Genomic DNA, 17,328 nt, shown 5'->3' on the forward strand with positions numbered 1-17,328 from the left:
ACACTCATCTCGAGAAGGGTCATAAATTTWAAGAATGGCCTTGAGGAATGATCCCAAATGGTGTGTGGGCTGAGGAGAAATGCTGCCCCATGGATTTCAGGGGAAATGGAAGCATCTGCTTTCCACGGAGATCTTTTGCTGGATTTTGAGGCACATTCTTTTGTTTTCAGCTGGGTATTTGGGGCTAGGACAGATTCCATTTTCAGTGACAGTGTTTTCCCCTGAAAAAGATCAAAGAAAAAGAATTAAAAAAAAAAAAACAGAAAAAGAAAAAGAAAAAGAAAAAGAAAAAGAAAAGGTATAGTTGTTCTTGAAACCTTCCCGGAGGAGATCCCTCCTCCCATTAGCTTTCATTCAAAACTATTTTCCAAAATATAATTCTTCAGCAAAATATTTTCCATCCCTTTTAAGCCTAGGCTCCCTGACCTTCTTGGAGAGATTTGCATGGCTTCTTGCCTTGCACCCTTGAGGTGAGACTGTGGGACCTGCTAATCAGTATGTGACTTCTTTATGTGCGGTAAAGCTTCTGTATATGCAAGATATATAATAGTCAGCATCATCTTGGCTAAACAAATTTTATAAATTATTTAACATTTATTATCCTAAAAGTAAAATTAGATCCTTTATTTCCCTCCACCATCATGCATCTTTGAATTATCATTATTATTTATATTTCAATGTCCCTCCATTCATATTCATGTACTTTCCCTAGGGACATCAAGCCACATGAAAGAAGGGATGGCTGCTGCTCAAAGACCTTGTTGCCCAAGGATCCGTAACCAAACACACTTTGCATGGTCGTGTCCCTACCAGATGCTTTCAGCATGTCATGAGGGAAGGTCTGAAGGCCTGTGAAGTACATTGAAGGTTTTTGAAAAGTGACATAAGAAATCAAGCCCCTACATGTCATCTAACAATGTGCTTATGGGAGGTCTGCACAGGGAGCTACGTTCTTTATGGAAAATTGTAGGGATTCCCAAAGGGGAAAGCTTTGGAAGCCATACCACCCACACGCAGAGAGCATTGAGGACTTACAGATGCCATCAAGGGCCCCAAGAGCCACAGACACATGGAGCGTCTGTCAATGGCAGGGCAGGGCCAAACTAACGTCATCCTTTCTACAGGGAAACTTCACTTTAAAGGGCTCCCAGTCCAGACTTCCCTTTACTGTGCTCCCAGGATAAAGAAACCCATTAGCAGCAAGCAGCACCCAAATTAAAATCACGTCGCTAGTTTAAAAAGTCAAGCGTTTGAAAATTATGGAAAAAAAATGATGAAGTGGAGAAGAGCAAGGCAGCCCAGCCCATGAATGTGGGCACCTTGAAGACACGTGGGACGGAGCCCTCCTAATGAGAGGCGGCTGGTAAGGACAAGTGACAGCAACTCAAGCCCAGGGTGTTGGCGACATCTGATCTATGGATCAGAGCATCTATAGAGAGCTGGGGATGGGAAGCCAACCTACGCTTTGAACTCTGGTTAAAAAAGAAAATAAAAACAAAGAGATAAAATAAGTGATTTTTTAGAAATATATTTACACATACACACACACAGAGAACTGGGTTTTTTTTTGGCTGCTAATGAAAACAGGATACATAGGTGGGGTTGGATCTGTCAGTAGTAAATCCTCATACAGTAGACCTGCAGCCCAGGATTTCATGTTCTGCAATGGGGTAGTCTGGCACAACTACGAGTTGAGCATGGTTTAAAATAAACTTTGTTCTTGATGCTTCTCCACAAAAGGTCCATACAGCATTTATGTAGCTAAAACATCACTCCTTCCACAGCAACTAATTAGTAATAGTTAAACGAGATATTGGTTTTACCTTTCCTCACTCATACAGGCATGAAACCAAACTAGTTCTGTTGAGAAGTGGAGAAAGATTTCCTTAAAATGGCCTTTCAGCAAAGTTTAGACTTTCTTTTAAAGCAGAGCATGGCTTCAGTTTTAAAGATTTGTAGTTTAACACGAGGGCCCACATTGCAATATTTACCTGAGATACTGCCCCAGRGGCTCCCAACTTCTTCTCCGTGACTCAAATCCCTCCCAGTCTTGCCCATTTAGGACAAGCTTCTTTTGATCAATGCAATCCCAGCATTACAATTAACCCGCTGTGTCCCATGYGGATCTATCCCTGGTGAAGAATTGCAGTGTCCGCTTCCAACCTTGAGGCACTTTTGCAGCCCTGGATAAATGCAAAAAAAAACAGAATTAATCCCTGCTGGTTGCAGGACAGCAGYATTTACCCTCATTTGTATGTCCTAAATAAGCCCCTGTCCCCACTTTTTTATTTACCAGCTTCTTTGTCAAGGAGCACAGCATCAAACCAGTCTAGGAGCTGACTAAGTGCTAGGGAGTTAGATTTATTCAATGTCCAGCAGATGACAGATATTTCCGCCCCGGGTGGATTATTTATTTGTTCAGGGCTGTTGGCATGCAGGGGTTCCTGACTGCTACAGGTAATTTTTAAAGCCTTGGTTTGCGAGAATATGAAAGGAGGCAGCGAGGCTTGGTGAACACGCACGGCTGGGAGCAAAAGGTCTCGCTCCGCTCCTTAAAATGCTCCTTGTATCTCCGGCGGAGGACCTTGAATGAAATCATTTATATTAGCTGCAATATCTGGCTGTCTCCACCGATCTCCACAATCAAACGCAAGAGATTTGGAGGGGAGAAGGAGCCGGGGTGGGGAAAAGAGCCTAGAATTAAAGCCTTGTTCTAATCCTGCTTTGATGCTTTTGCCAGGACAGGTTGGAATAGTCAAAAGCCCCAAACATTTTAGGTAGCTTTTCCTTTTTTTTCTCTGCTTTTTTTCTTTTTAATACTGTCAGTGGCTGTGGAGCAGCAAAGTGGTTATTAGCCTTATAAGGCACCAAGGTAAATATTTCAGATCCCCGGTGATTTTCAGTCTCTCCCGGCTYGGTTTATTTGTTCTTGTCAGTGGACAGTGAAGTTTTGTTTGTGGAAACCGGTCGGGGCGGAGAGTGACAGCGGCAGCGGCCGTGATTTATTCCCTGGGAGCCGCTGCTTCCCCCCGTCCTCTGCCCAGGGACACAGAGCCCCACGGGTCACCCCAGGCACCASCGACGGCGCCGGCGGGTTTTTACCACCGTCTCCAGGCCTGGCTGGTGCACGGGAGGGTTTGTGATGTCTCCGTCCCTCCTGGAGTGGGTTCTGCTCCCAGGGATGCTGAGATGCTCCCTAGGACCAGAGGATGGGCAGGGATGGGCAGGGATGGGCACAGGGACCACTGCAGCTGAGCAACTTGCTCCAGCGGCCCCCCAAATCAGCTGCAAAGCRTTGCAATGGTATTGCACAAAACTCCACATTTCTTCAGGTCCAAGGGTTGCTCCAATCCTCCTTGTCTTGATGTTTTGGAGAGGAAGTGGTGTTCAAAGCAGAGAGAGTGTCTTTGCAAAATAAAGAGAAAAAAATCYGCAACTTTCCTTTGCTTGGCCGTTTCTTTAGAACACAGGAGGGGGGTGATAGGAGCAGAGTTAAGGAAATCAGGCTGTTCAGCTTATTAAAAAGATCAAGCAGAGACTTGACTGTAGCATAGAAGTATTTTCATCGGGGAAAATAACAGATATTAAAGATCTCTTTAATCTGGTAATAGGGAGAGGACAGCTCTGTTCCAATTGCTGAAAGAAAGAGCCAGCAAATCCAACTTGGAAATGAGACATTTTGTTTAATTTCATTCCTCCTTTTTTTTTTTTTTAATTTACTTTATTACTTCCTTTTTTTTAAGCAGGAAGAAGGTTGAAGCACCATTATGTGGAAGACAAAGCTGAGCGAGAAGCCACATCCACAGGGCTGGGATCTGGAGCCCGTCTCAGCCAGCAGCACCATCCCATCAACGTCTGTAGGTGCCCTGTGGAAGCCCAGGAGAAAAAACCTCCTTAAGGGTGGCCTCATGTTTGAAACATCAAAYTGGTGCCTGACAGACCTGTCTTCTCATTGTAGGACAGAGCAGCAAGAGATTTTGCTGTATTTTTAATCCAGGCAGTGCTATAAGGTGGACAGTATCACAGGAGGAGGAAGAGGAGAGCACACGGAGAGGATCCCGGGTGGAATGCATGTGCCAGCATGATGGAAATGCAGAGATCAGCACGGATCCATCTGTAGGGYGACAAACAAACATGCAAAATCCTAGTGGGAGCAGCTGGAAGAAACCTGAATAAAAGTGTGGGGGGAAGCATGCACCAAAAACTGTCTCTGCACAGCTATGATGTCATTATCCAGATTTTCTTCCATTCAAAGACATAGTGCTGGCACTGCTTGGGGCACAAACCATGCTATCGTAATGCTGATATAATTCTGTGCAGAAATGTCCATTAACCAACCTGTCTTCCCCCAGGTGACCACAGTCTTGCTGGCTGGAATAGGAAAAAGGAAGGATATGAAGGACCCGGACTCTTCTTCTTTCATGTTTCCTTCATAATCCTCAGCAAATGTGTGGATTGGTTCATGCTCTTCTGCATTTTGCCCTTATTTTTTGTGTATTTATTTGTTTTCTTGATGTGCACAGCAAACAGGGAATACAGAAGGAAGCTTAAAGCTCAAAGCTTTGTCATCCAAAAACCACAGATGAATTATCCTTAACAGCATGTTCTGGAGGTTGAAATCTATACTTCACTCTGACATTTTAAGTGTACATCTCTTGAGCTGCTGCCATCTTTCTAGAGTGATTAGGTGCCTCCAAAAAGGCAAATATTTTTTCATACACTTCCCCTGAATTGGAGGCTCTGCTGCTGAAAAGACTTCAATAATCCCGGCTGTATTTATTTCCTAAAACCTCACTTATCATTGTCAAAATGTTATCAGCCATCCCCAGCTTTCTCTCCAGCCAGGAATCTAATTCCAATTATTTAAAAAAAAAAAAGAAAAAAAAATACTCTGAAAATGAATCTTCTGCAACRCGCTTTATTTTTCACATAAGACTTAATCAATTATTTGAAGGAATGTATTTTCTGCGTTAACTACAGCGCGGGACTGGACCTGCAGCACTGATGGGTCATGCCGAGCGTTGGGAAACGCGGGCGCGGGAAGCGCCTTCTCCACCCAGGACGTCCTGGAGAGAACAGCGGATGGGAAGCAGCCCGTTCCCGACCTCATAGCTGCCGGCAGAAATGAGGAATTTGGTTCTGCAGGCATATTGCTCCCCGCTCAAGAGTAACGGGGACGGATCTCACACGCTTGACCTGGCCAGCAGTGTGGGAACACAGCGCCTAGAAGAGACACGGTGGGATCAGGAGCTGCTGCATCCCTGWAAGATATTGGCCCAGTCATTAGAGCAATGGGAAAGGGAATGGGGCTTGGGAACTATCTCTTGGAAGAGCATTTTGTGCCGTGTGGGTAGTGATATGCCCTTTAATTCCCCTTGAACAGGAGAGCATCATCAAACGTAATTCCCTCCTTTATTTGCTGCCTCTAGCTGACATTTCGTGGTGATGCAGTAATAATCCCAGAGTATATTCCGGGAAATAACCTAGTAATCTGTTTTTATACAACACTGTCTGTTATTGCACCTGCCTGCGTGATGCTGAATAGAGATATTTTTATGCAAATGGCAGGATCAACRGGCCTTATCATATCAAAAGTGCTTGGCCTTCTGGTGAAATATGCAAACAGCATTTGTTTGCCTCCATCTAAACCAAGAGACTTTTGGTTGGTTGAACATCATCAGGTGCAAATCTACCAGGTGAGGAGGATCTGGGTGAGGCTTCCTAGCTGCTGCTTTGGGTGTCACCTTAAAGTAGACAGCTAGTGCTATCAAGTAGCTTTAATAATGAAGGTCTAATAGAGCTTATAAGGGGTCCCTGAGATGCTCTGGGAAGTTCTGGGTTTGCTGGTAGCTGGATGGCATCAAGGGCAGGTTTGGTGTGGCGAATTTGCAGTGACTTTCTGCAGCCTTTGCACCTGCACCCTGGACCTTCCTTGCCTGCAGCTCCCGGGGAAATGGAGCTGGAGACACACGGGAATTGAGTTAGCACATTCATACCTCAGGGAGGTTTGAGGAGTTCATGCCTGTTTTTACAGGGGGTTTCTTAGCCTACTTTGAACTACCTTAAAACAATAAAGTTCCCTTTTCAGCAGCTTGGTTTAATGGAAAGATATACTGTATTTTTATTCTTCTGCTGAAAAGTGATAATAAAGCCAAGTGCAGAAYCCACTGCCAAGAGGGAAGGTCTGTTCAGGGGAAATGAAGGGTCTAGTAGCATGCATACCACCTAGATGGCYTGATGGATGGGAGAGGTGGACAGTTCTATATGGATCACAGTTTGCTACATATAGGGCACATCTTTATCAAAAGCAAATGAAAATCTTTGGAAATTGCAGGAATGACATGCTGAAATTAAGATTTCAAAAATAAACAGTAAAAACAAAWTTTTTTCTCTTGGCACACAGCAGCAGCTGGTCTTAGTGCTTAGTGCTTTGTGAATGGGCATAAGGGTTTCCAAGGCAGAAAAATACAGTCGCAAAGCCTAATTTCACAGGCAAGTMTTCACAACGTCAAGTCAAGGAACCCATTAAGTTGCTACATGCTTTTTCTGCACTCTCCCCTCAAAAAAGTGTATAAAAGAAATGACCCATTTTATGAACTGCAGCTTTCAGATTTAGACTTTTTCATCCTCCACCCATATCGGAGTAGTTTTAACTTGCAGAAACTTCCACAACAACAGCAATGGTCTGGAGTATCCTTACAGAATATTCCTTGCCCACGTGGTGTTGAGGAAAAGGGGCAAAATAAGGCTGAAATTAGATTTGTTAATTTTTTGACAGGTTTTAACTAAGCACAGGGACAGGGAAGCTTTGCAAGAGAAATTTTAGAAGCCCAGGAGCCAAGGTATAATAAGCTGCCAGAGAAAAAGATCAAGTAGCCTTCTCTAATTCATCTAACCAACATCAATGTTCCTGCTAACAGTAGACAGTGTTAGCCAGATTCCTGCCCTTTTTATCTATGAAAAGCTACATTTATCAAAATAAGCAAAAAAATGTGAGGCATGGAATGCAGTTCATTGGAGGGCAGGGCTTTATGGGTTGATTGGTAAATYGAAACACATGGAAAAGTGCTGCACAGAGGAGCACACTGCTGACTGTATTACTCATTTTTTATTGGTTAATCTCTAATAAGAACCAGCTGGTAATAAAGAGCCGAGTTCATGGGAACCCACCCTTTGTTGAAAGCGAAGTTGGTGTCAATACTAGAAACACATGAGCGCAGAGAAAACAGATGTAATTGGCTTCTGGAGGTCAGGTTATGTAAAGACCCCCAGTGAACAGAGGTGAGGTTTAGGCTGCAGAAAAGGACAGGCTCAAATTGACGTTATTTCTGGGTTGGTAAGTGTGGGTGTTTCTGGAAGGGGTGGATGAAGCTGGGAATGGTGTTTTGAGGTGACTTGGCATTTGGAAAATTGGGAAGGAATCTCTTTAGGGAGGGAAACCTGTAGCTTGGCTTTAGTTGCAGGCTAAACTCTAAGTTTTAGGCTACACTCTGAGTTTTACATAAATTAATTGTTTTGGGTGGTATCGTGCAGTGATGGGACTGGCATCTGGCCTCGGATGTGCCTGGTGATTACAGCCCCTAAGAGAAGGGGCTGGAGCTTCAGTGCAGGTTTAAAGTTAAACGCCTGCAGYAATGTCCCCTTCTTCCCTCGGGACATAAAACTGCCTTGTTAGAACRTCAGCCCAATTTATAAAAGGAGCACAGAGGATTTTATTTATTTCTCTTACAGCAATTTTATGCATTGCAGAAAAAAATGTTAATGTAGCAGGTTGGAAGCATCAAAATGGCAATGCTCTGGGTTTTATCAATGCAGACATTAATGAGGCATTTAAGTTCAACCCTGTCTTCCTTGCACGAAAGTGATCTTTTTAAGAGCACCCTGAAAGGCAGCGGACCTGCTCCTTCACCAGGACTTCCAGGATTTTTCTATAACAAGATGTTGAATGAAGGATTCATGCAAGCAGTGTAGGYAGCAAATGAATTTGCAGGCGTAGTTTTCGTTCAGATTTATTTGCCAAAAATATATCGGAGTGAGGATYGCTCTGCAGCGGCTGTTTGAAATCCAAGTGTTGTAGGTGACACTTGAGCAGTCGCGTGGCTCTGCCCTGTCTGGCTCCCTGTAATGCTCAGAATCAGGATTCTGCTATGAATATTTGTGGTTTGGAGTTCAAACTTCACTTTCTTCCAGCATTCCCCAATGCAGGGGTCGAGCGCACCCCTTCCTGCCCAGGGCTCCTTCGCTGCCGTATTTCCTTGGAGAAAAAGCAAAGAGATCCATGTGCAACCCAGGCTGGGCATGGACCTGTCTAGTGATGTCCCTCTGCATTGCAGCAGAGCAAGTGCAGGACAAACCTTGGCTTAATTCGCATTTTCACAAACAGTGTCCGAAATTCCCAGGAGCATCCAAGAACAGTTATTTTTCTTTTTATTGTGCCAAAGACAGAGAAAGAAAGGTCACAACAGAGTGAGATGATCTCTACCTATCACATGGAGGAACAAGAAACATTGGSATGCATCTGTTGTTTTTCTTAAAGCACCTAGAAGAAGGAACAGATAGCCTATAAACTGCTTTTTAAAATCTACTTTTGTTCCACATTCAGGGAAGGATTTTTCTCCTTGAGCAAAGACACAAGGGGAGGTTTTCAGAAGTGTTTGCAGTTATTTTTAGAAGTTATTTTTAAAGTTAGCTTAATGCCTTAATACCTTTCAAGAAGTGATGGTTACCAAAAGAGGGGAGAGGGGGTGAAAAAAGTCTGGGAAAGAATTATTAACACAAAATTCAATAACATCCCCCTCGCTTTCTCCACGGTATTGCCTGAGTGACTGCAGCATTTACAAAAGGGATTCTAATCTGAAATGAATTTGCAGCTAATTCAACCTGTAGGCTAGTGACTCTGGGATTTCCTAGATAATACAATCCAGACAGTAATGTTGATGGATGTTAAAGCCTCGACTGTGTAGCTGTTGTAAAGCTCTGTCATAAGAACAAATGAGGCATTATTGCTTTAACAAAAGTAATCCCACCGCACCCGTAAATTCTGYACCCTTTCCATATCGCACCATTATTGGTTACAGTGACTTGGTGATGTATCTTCCTTCAAAAGGGCAGCGAACACACAAGGCTTTGCCACGYGAGGCACTCCTTGCAAATGGTGTTTTTGCTGTTCGTTTGCACATAGGGTGAATTCGGTGCTGCAGAACAGGTTTTCTTACCTAGACCTGGGAGAAATGCAGCCAGGTCCAAATAGCTGCTACTGGGGCGTCAGAGGCTAAAAAAGCAGATGATGATTTTGTTGCTTCTTATTCATTCCTGTGAGGAGYGTAAGGGGCATGAAAGTATAAATAAATATATATGTATATATGTATTGTAGCCTTAAGCAGCTAAAAGAGCGTTTTATATTTGGAAAACACTGGGTAAAAATGGTTTAGTGGCTACATACTTTCCTAAAGGCTTCTATTGAAGCCACAGATACTTGGCTAACCTGGACTAGGCTCTTTTCTGCATTCACCCTAGAGCTAATGTGTTTTATGGATTTTGATTTCTGGACCAAGCCTCAGTTACAACATCCAGAATTCCATCCTTTTCTTCATTCTTTTTATAAAATGACCAACCTGCCTTTTACATTCTCAGGCATCCATGTTACCAAAAATTGCACTCTCTGTCCATAGTCTATTTTCTTCAGTCAGTATCTTAGTCATCCTCTCGCATATCTGCTCATCTTYCTCAGAGAGGAGCCAAAATAACTCTCCACTTTGGTGGGAAGGAAGCATTGACCAATGGTGGGAAAGAAAGGACTGTTACATTTACACACATTTTACTTATCAAGTCCTGCTGTGATGTTACTGCTAAAGCTCTCCTTGTAAACTTTGAAAACCTCTTTTGCAGATAGTTGCAGCATTAGGAATACCATTTTTCATGTCCGGTGGTCTTTCTGGTCCTAATACTTTCCAGGCTTCCTTCTTGCATCCTGGAAAACAGCTGATGGACTTCAGAATTCTGACCAATCACCCATTCATTAAATCCTGTTGGCTTTTTATTCACCTCAGCTTTTCTTAAGGAATCATTCTAGCTATAGCAGAAACCAGAGATGACCTAACCTTGCTTTACGTGAATTCTCCTGGCAGAAGAGGCCAGTCAAGAGGTTCAAAATGCTTGTAGGGTGTTGAGAATGGATTTAATTGCAGAGTGTTCCAGGAGCACTAACGGAGGCAGAGGACAGAGTTTGGTACACAGTGTGAAAAGCCAACCTTGTGCTCTGCTTCTCAGCTGCAATATGGTCCAGCTGGGACCAGAGCTCAGCTTCGAGTGATTTTGTGTCCATTGGCTGTAGCAAGAGCCAGAAGAGCTGGTGGTGGGACCAGTTCCTCCAGCTTCCCTGTCTGTATCAATGACTTGGCTGGGCAAAGTGAACGCAGYCCTCAATGTGAGTAACTCTGTGGTTTGAAAAATAATAACAATGTTGGAGTATTGAGGAAATATCACACTTATTATGAGTCTACCTCAAGCCTGCCTTTCTGCCAGAGGTTAATGAGGAGAGGGCTGCAAGGGAATCTATGAGGGGAGGGTGACAGGCACCTGATCTGCCATGATTAATTTGACAAATGTCTTCCTGGCTTCCATCCAGTTCCTCGTGGAGATACAGCTCTTGGACGTGTTCAAAACGACCTACGTTTCACTGCTGGCCAGGGTTTTGCTGCTTTGTTGTTATTGTTGGACTTTGCTGCTGCTTTTGTACTATTATGCATGAGATTTTTGTCCTGTGGCTGATCGCTGTCCCTGTTGTGTTTGAGTTACTGGGCTTTGCAGGTTGTGTACATGCTGCTAGTGATAAGGAAGAATTGTATTTTGAGGGATCGAGGCTCTCTCAAGGTTTTGTAGCATTTTCTGCTTTTCCCAGTGCTGTGCTTGCTAAGTCAGCCCTATGCACAGCTCCATCAGCCCTATGCACAGCTCCAACAGCCTGCTCTGACACGGCTGGTCCTAGCATGAGGTAGGTAGATGGATGATGTTCACACCAGTGCAAGATAACAAGTGAATGAGGATTAAGCCCAGTCAAAACTTCTGAGGACCTTGGCCTGGGACCTGTGGTCTAATGGATGAGCAGAACATGGCCAGGACAGATGTCCTCCTGGGCTCATCATCCGTCATCTCCTGGGCTAGAGTGACTCACAGTTGCCTTGGATCTGCCATGCTCCTGGAGAGGAGAGCAAGCATCTTGCTTGGACCAGCTTGGGTAATCTCTGATAACCTGGCCATGCCATGTTGCTGTCTCATACTGTTAGAAACGTAATGTTGGAGATGATGACTTTGCAGTTTGCTCTCACCTGCTGTTGCCCTTCAGGACTAGGTAGGTGATGCATACGTGTCCCCAGGGGGACATACCCTGTACCTGACATATCTCTGCAAAGCACACTGCTCTTCCCTTTGCATTTGAGCTATGCTTAGTAAAACCTGGCGTCTCCGGGGTTCAGGACTTACCTGCATGGATTTCCATCTTACTAAACACCCACAAATGCGTACAAAACTTGCTCTGCAATCACTTGCAGCAGAGCATTAGCAGGCAGCAGCAAGCACAACTCATTTAAGAGCTGACAGACAAGTTTACAGTTCTGTTAATCCAGAAAAAATCCTGGGTAACAAGTGGATTTTATGACCATTGAGAAAATGGAAAACATAACCCAAATGATAGATGAATTAATGCATTTAATGGTGATTTTTTTTTTTGTTGTTGGATGTGCTATTTCCATTTTTACTAGGGGAACAGCTCACTATTTATCTCTAAATACAAGCATGAAAGAAAGGCAGAGGTCTGGATATGTCTCTTCATTAGTCCAGCAATGTGGTGGTTGTTTAGTCATGTTTGAAATAATATTTTCTTCAAACGCTGTGTTTGCCAAATGCAAAGTGAGCTGACACCAACTTGGCTACAGCTGGGGTCACATATAAAGCAGTGCCTAAACCGAACAAATATTTCCAATCAAAAAAAAAAAGGAAGAAAAAAAAAAAGAAAATCATTAACCTTTTGTCATTAGCATTAGCCGTTCTTTGAGCCGCTCAGCAGTTTGAATTAGTGCACCTGCCAAAATAAGCACCGAGTGTTGTTACCCTCTTAGGGACAGCCCTGTTCCATAAATCACAGCTTTTCAATGACAGCTAAATGTGTTTTATATCATATAGAGAGCCTGTGTTTATGAATGTGAGATAAAAGGGGTTTAACCAGTGCAAACACTAAGACTACTGTATGCAGTCTGGCTCTCTTTCRTGATTATTTTTTTTCCTCCTTTTCTTAAATGTGATTTCTATTGCCTATGCACATGCCTATCTCTGAATTTTCTGGCAGTTTTGTCTGCAATTGATCTTCCTTTCAATTCTTTCTGTCTCGGAGCACAGCGCTGACTGTATTTAATCCCTGTAAGTGCCCAGCTGGAAGAAAAGGGGATTTGAAGGAATAAATACTTTGCAAGTACTTTGGGCCTTCTGCTAAGACAAGAAAGCACTTATTGGTTTGCTGGTTTGTAAATGAATGTGTGTGTTGCGGAATGAACTCTGTCTTTCACACCTTGCAAAAATCCTGATAAATCCACTGTTTCCATGATCATCCTGAAGTCTGATATTTCTTGCCTCGCAGCTGTGAGCTGCAGGATCCAGGAGACTGCAATGAGATGGGCTGTAAAAAAGGTGAAAGTCTCCCTGTTTTTTCTACTTGTAAAAGTAAATAGGGAAGGGGCAAAAAAAAAAAAAAAAAAGATTGCACATCCTGGGATTTATTTTGAGCCCATAGTTTGATTCCCAGGTTGACTTTGGGCTTCTCTTTTTGAAACCCCATGTGTTCACGATCTCTCTTTTCACACTCCACACTGCTCGTGGAAATGTACCACTATGGATGGACCTGGGAAAACACAGCTTTTTAATTCTTAACTCTTTAGGCTTAATTCTTCACTCTGTCCACAGAGAGCTTCCTGTATGACTTCTCTTAAGAATAAATCCTKTATGTATGAGAAGAACAAGCAAAATTACATGCCCTTTTGTGTACACGCAGGTAATTTGCTTCATTACAGTAATCAAATTTTATGCAAGATGTTATCAAGTTTCCCAACTGCACAAAGAAGCAATTACCTTTTGGGAATTTGAAATTTAGATTAGCAATGTCCTGAAAATGTCTAGAGACCCTGACACGTCACAGTGAGGAGATCATTGTCAGTGTCTAGTCTTGGCCATTGCCATCCCAAAGCATCTTTAAATAGTACATACTATGGTAAAAGTATAACCCAACTGCTTTCCTGTTTCTTCCTGTGATTAAAAAATTCACCTGCATAACCCTGACATCAATTGCTTCTTGCTCCAAGGCTAGCACTGCTGTAAAATGAAATGATTAATAGAAGTTTAAAATTACTTTTCAAATTATATATTTTTTTTAACTAACCAGCTCGGTTTCAATTTATCCTTGGGAGCTGTGCCCTGTGAAATTACAGTTTGAGCAACCCCTGGCCACTCTCAATTAAGATATTGACAATAAATGCGAAAAAACAACAAAATGAAGGGTTTGTGGGTAGTCCCTGCAGTTCATGATAGTGCAACCACTGAGTCATTATTTATAAAGAGTCGCTATGTAAATATATGAGAACACTGTAATTTTCACTCGTAGTTCAGCACTCTTTTCAAAGGCCTGTAATTTATTTTAACAGAATTTAAATGCCTTGGAAAAGCATCTTGAGRGTCCGCACGCAGAAACCACTTGCTGTCTATGGCAGGAAGCAATCTGCATGGATGTCTCCCTGAATTCGTTCCAGAACATTACATTGAACCGAAATGATTGAACGATTCACTTCCATTGCAGTGAAAGTAAATGAATAAAAAAGGTCAGATAGGAGTCAGAGATCAAGCTCAATACTGAAGTGCTGAAGAGTAGAATTAGTCTAAAATGTGGAAGGCATTTTTTTCCATCAAGATTGTGTGTGTGAGTTTGATAAAATTTGATCAACCCCTTCCAAAAATGGAGTTTTACTGTTGAATTTTGCATTCAGCAGTTTTGCTGTTGAATTCCAGTGTTTCGGTGAAATTTGGCTGTCTCTCGTGTTAGCCACAACCTGTATTTGGAGGTATTTAGAGTGTGAGCTTCAGATGTGCTCCACACCTGGACTGAAAAAGGATCCAGAAGGGCCAGGATCCCGAAAAAAAGTATGGTGGCCAGCAGGTTGGAAACAGCCTGTTTGCTCTTTTCACATAAAATTTTCTGTGAGCCACAGGGCTGTCACTGAATGGCTGGTTTCCCGTTCCAAGGAGCGTGTTCCTGGGTGCAGGCACTGCTATGCTTTGCATGGAGAATCCGGTTGTGTCCAGAGCACGTTCGCCCTRGGAAAGTGGGCACGAAAGCCAATTCCTACAAGAAAATGTCACCCAGCTGAACTGTCCCAAAGCAACAGGGGCTTTTCGGCACCCTGTGTTTATCAATGACTTCTGCTCTTGAGCTCAACCATCTCCATGAGCCGGGGGAAAGTTTCTCCCCTTGATGGAGCGCTGCTCTCAGCTCGGCCGGATGAAGTCTGCTTCTCATCGGAAAAGCTTGCGGCAAGCGAGGAAACTTGGGACCCGTGCCCAGGCCTCCTGGGCAAATTCCTTGCCACCTCAGATGGTAATTCCTAGAAACTCTATTGTCAAGGAGCCTCGAGAGCTCTGCTGCGCTTGGAGCGGGCTCGGCGCTCTGCTGCAGTCGTTTGGACCGGCTCCGTGTTGCTGCAATCCCAACACAATGACAGGAAACGTTTCGGCGCTTGCCATGTTATTTTATTTTAATGCTCGTATTGTCTGAGCGTTAATGAAACTGGAAGCTGTGACATAATTGAAGCCATTCTTCCTACAGAGAAGATGACTGCCCAAGATAGTGGCGAGAGGAGCAGGCTCGCGTGTTGCCCGGAGAAGAGGGCTTGCTCCTCTTGCCAAGGCACAGCATACACGTGCCTCGTTTTATAGCCTTGTGCATCAGAAGAGCTCCAGTTGAGAGCTGGAGACTTCTAACACCTCTGGATACAGAGCTACAAGGAATTTTTGCTATAAGATTATCCTCCTTGGCCAAGGAATAACCTGTTCTCAGGTTTTTTTTCTGATTGACTTGAGGTTTCACTCATTTTTTTCAACTGCTTGAAAAGTTTCTATATGCTCTTCTAATGCTGCAGTTTCAGTGCAAATCGCATGTTCTCACCTTCTTACCCTTTGGGCTTGCTGTTGAATYCTGTTCCTTCCTCACGTTTGAGAATGTAGCCATTTTGCTGTGTTCTCGTCCCAAATCTTTGCTCAGATGTAAACAACTGCCTTTGCTAGTCAGCTACAGTCTGCTCTGACCTTGGTTTTAGGGATTACAGATATTTTGGAGGGCRGTCATAAACGTGGCTTAGGAGCTGGAAGATGGTTTTATCCTTGGTTAAAAACCTATAATGAAGCAGCATGTGACTTTTTAAACCCCCTTAAGAGGCAGCCTCCTTGGTGGGGAAACCAAAGGGATCCAAGTGTTCCTCCTGACTTCACTGTGAACTATTTGCAGCAAAAGGTTACAAAATTGGAAGTGGGGGAAAGATCAAAGGTTAAGGAGCTCACATTTCTACATAACATGACCTTATCTTGGTGGCAACTCAATTCTCATGGTCCGCTGCTGCGTTCTCACAAAGACAAGTCTTCTAACGAYGCAGCAGAGCAGTTTTGCAAGGAAAACAGGAGACTGCACTCACAGCAATTCCTTTGAAAGATTTGCCTGCTTGGGAGTTACAAGATACTGTACTTAAAATGTCAAATCAAGCAATCTGTTCTGAAAGGAAAATTACCAAAGCAATCACCGAGCTTGATTTCCTCTAGACTCATGGAATACAGGCAAAATTATGAAAATCGCTTGGCCACCCAGAGCCTTAACGCTGAAGTCCCAGGTCAAGGAAAGCTCAAGCAATTAGCCTGCTGTGCTAATGACATGCCCGTTTGATATAGTAGCTGAACAGCACCCTGATTGCCTATAATATGATTATGCACATTTGGGGTTGCTTTGAAAAAAATTTGATGCCTTGGAAAAATAGAACCTCATTTCTTTGGCATTTCTGAGAGACCTCTGTTTCCTGAAAAGCCAAGGGCATATTCCAGCTCCTTATGTTTCCACAAATATATTATTAGATTCACTCGCTGACCTGCCAGTAATGAGTAGAAGATGTCACTGTTGCGAAGGATGTTAAAATACAGTAGCATGAAAATGTAGCCCCATCACAGAGCTGTCGCGATTCATGGGGCCCGTTTGTGTGCATGGCCTGTTGCAGAATTTCAGGAGGTGAAAGAAATTGCTCCACGTTGGATATGCCAAAGCTGAGCTTATTTATTATGAGAAAAATAGCTTTACTACTAAGAAAATTGCTCCCTTTCCCTTAAACGGAACCCAAATTCTGAACTGATTCATCATTTTTTGAAAGCTCAAATCTATTTTAAATCTTTTTTCTTCATATGTGACTCTTCTTTCTGAATGGAACAGAAAACAACTGTAGCATTGAACAGGGCAGAATTACATTTAAACTTTCTGACCATTCTCCATCCTAATGAGAACCTCCTCAAGGTCGGCCTTAGCKCCCCTACCAGAAAGTACCTGCCAGTCTGCTGTGGACATACAAAAATCCCTGATTTAGAGAAATAGAAAAAAGAAAAGATGTTTTTGAGACAATCCARTTTGCTGTGTACATACAAAAATCCCCAATTTAGAGAAAAAGAAAAAAGAAAAGGYGTTTTTGAGAAGATCTAGTCTCTTTGTGCATATGAGCACAAATGATGCTTCTCTGGGGATGAGTCCAGAGGACACCTGAGCATGCACCATTCCCAGGCCAGAAGCTTATTTACTGCCGTTACATAGAATTAATGTCACCGGTAAAATAACCCGGAAACTTGAGCACAAACAGCAGCTTGAGCTCTTCGGGATTTTTGCAGGACTTGGGGACAAAGAAGCCTGTGACACAGCCAAGGCGAGAGCACCACAAATGTGAGATGGAAAAAAAAAAAAAAAAAAAGTGGGAATGGAAAAAATCTCAAACCTAATTCAATATTTGGTTTGGGAGGTGATCTGGCTTCTTTTAATCTAGAGCTGTTTGCACACGCCGACCAGTGGGACCATCACTCTCTTCAGCTGCGCCATAAAGCCGGGCTTGTAGTGATTTGGGCGAGACCAGAGTGGTTACCTACACCTCCTGAGCGCTGGCTCTGCAAGCAGGTCGGGGTCCTCTATTTTGGGGCATTTCATCTTTTTTTTTTTTTTTTTTTTTTTCTGACTTTATGTCCCTGACAGTCTAATCTCAGGCATCACTATTT

General features: G+C 43.2%; 1 long non-coding RNA gene across 1 annotated transcript; it reads left to right on the plus strand.

Annotated features, from left to right (window-relative positions):
* Window positions 1-7,287: 7,287 nt before the first annotated feature.
* LOC112949929 lies at window positions 7,288-13,767 on the plus strand. Its single transcript, XR_003249911.1, has 3 exons — window positions 7,288-7,336; window positions 12,632-12,681; window positions 13,689-13,767. It is a non-coding gene; the product is annotated as an uncharacterized LOC112949929 (long non-coding RNA).
* The last annotated feature ends 3,561 nt before the right edge of the window (window positions 13,768-17,328 follow it).

Source organism: Nothoprocta perdicaria, unplaced genomic scaffold, assembly GCF_003342845.1.
Source record: "Nothoprocta perdicaria isolate Ctin4 unplaced genomic scaffold, notPer1 scaffold_30, whole genome shotgun sequence".
NCBI lineage: Eukaryota > Metazoa > Chordata > Aves > Tinamiformes > Tinamidae > Nothoprocta > Nothoprocta perdicaria.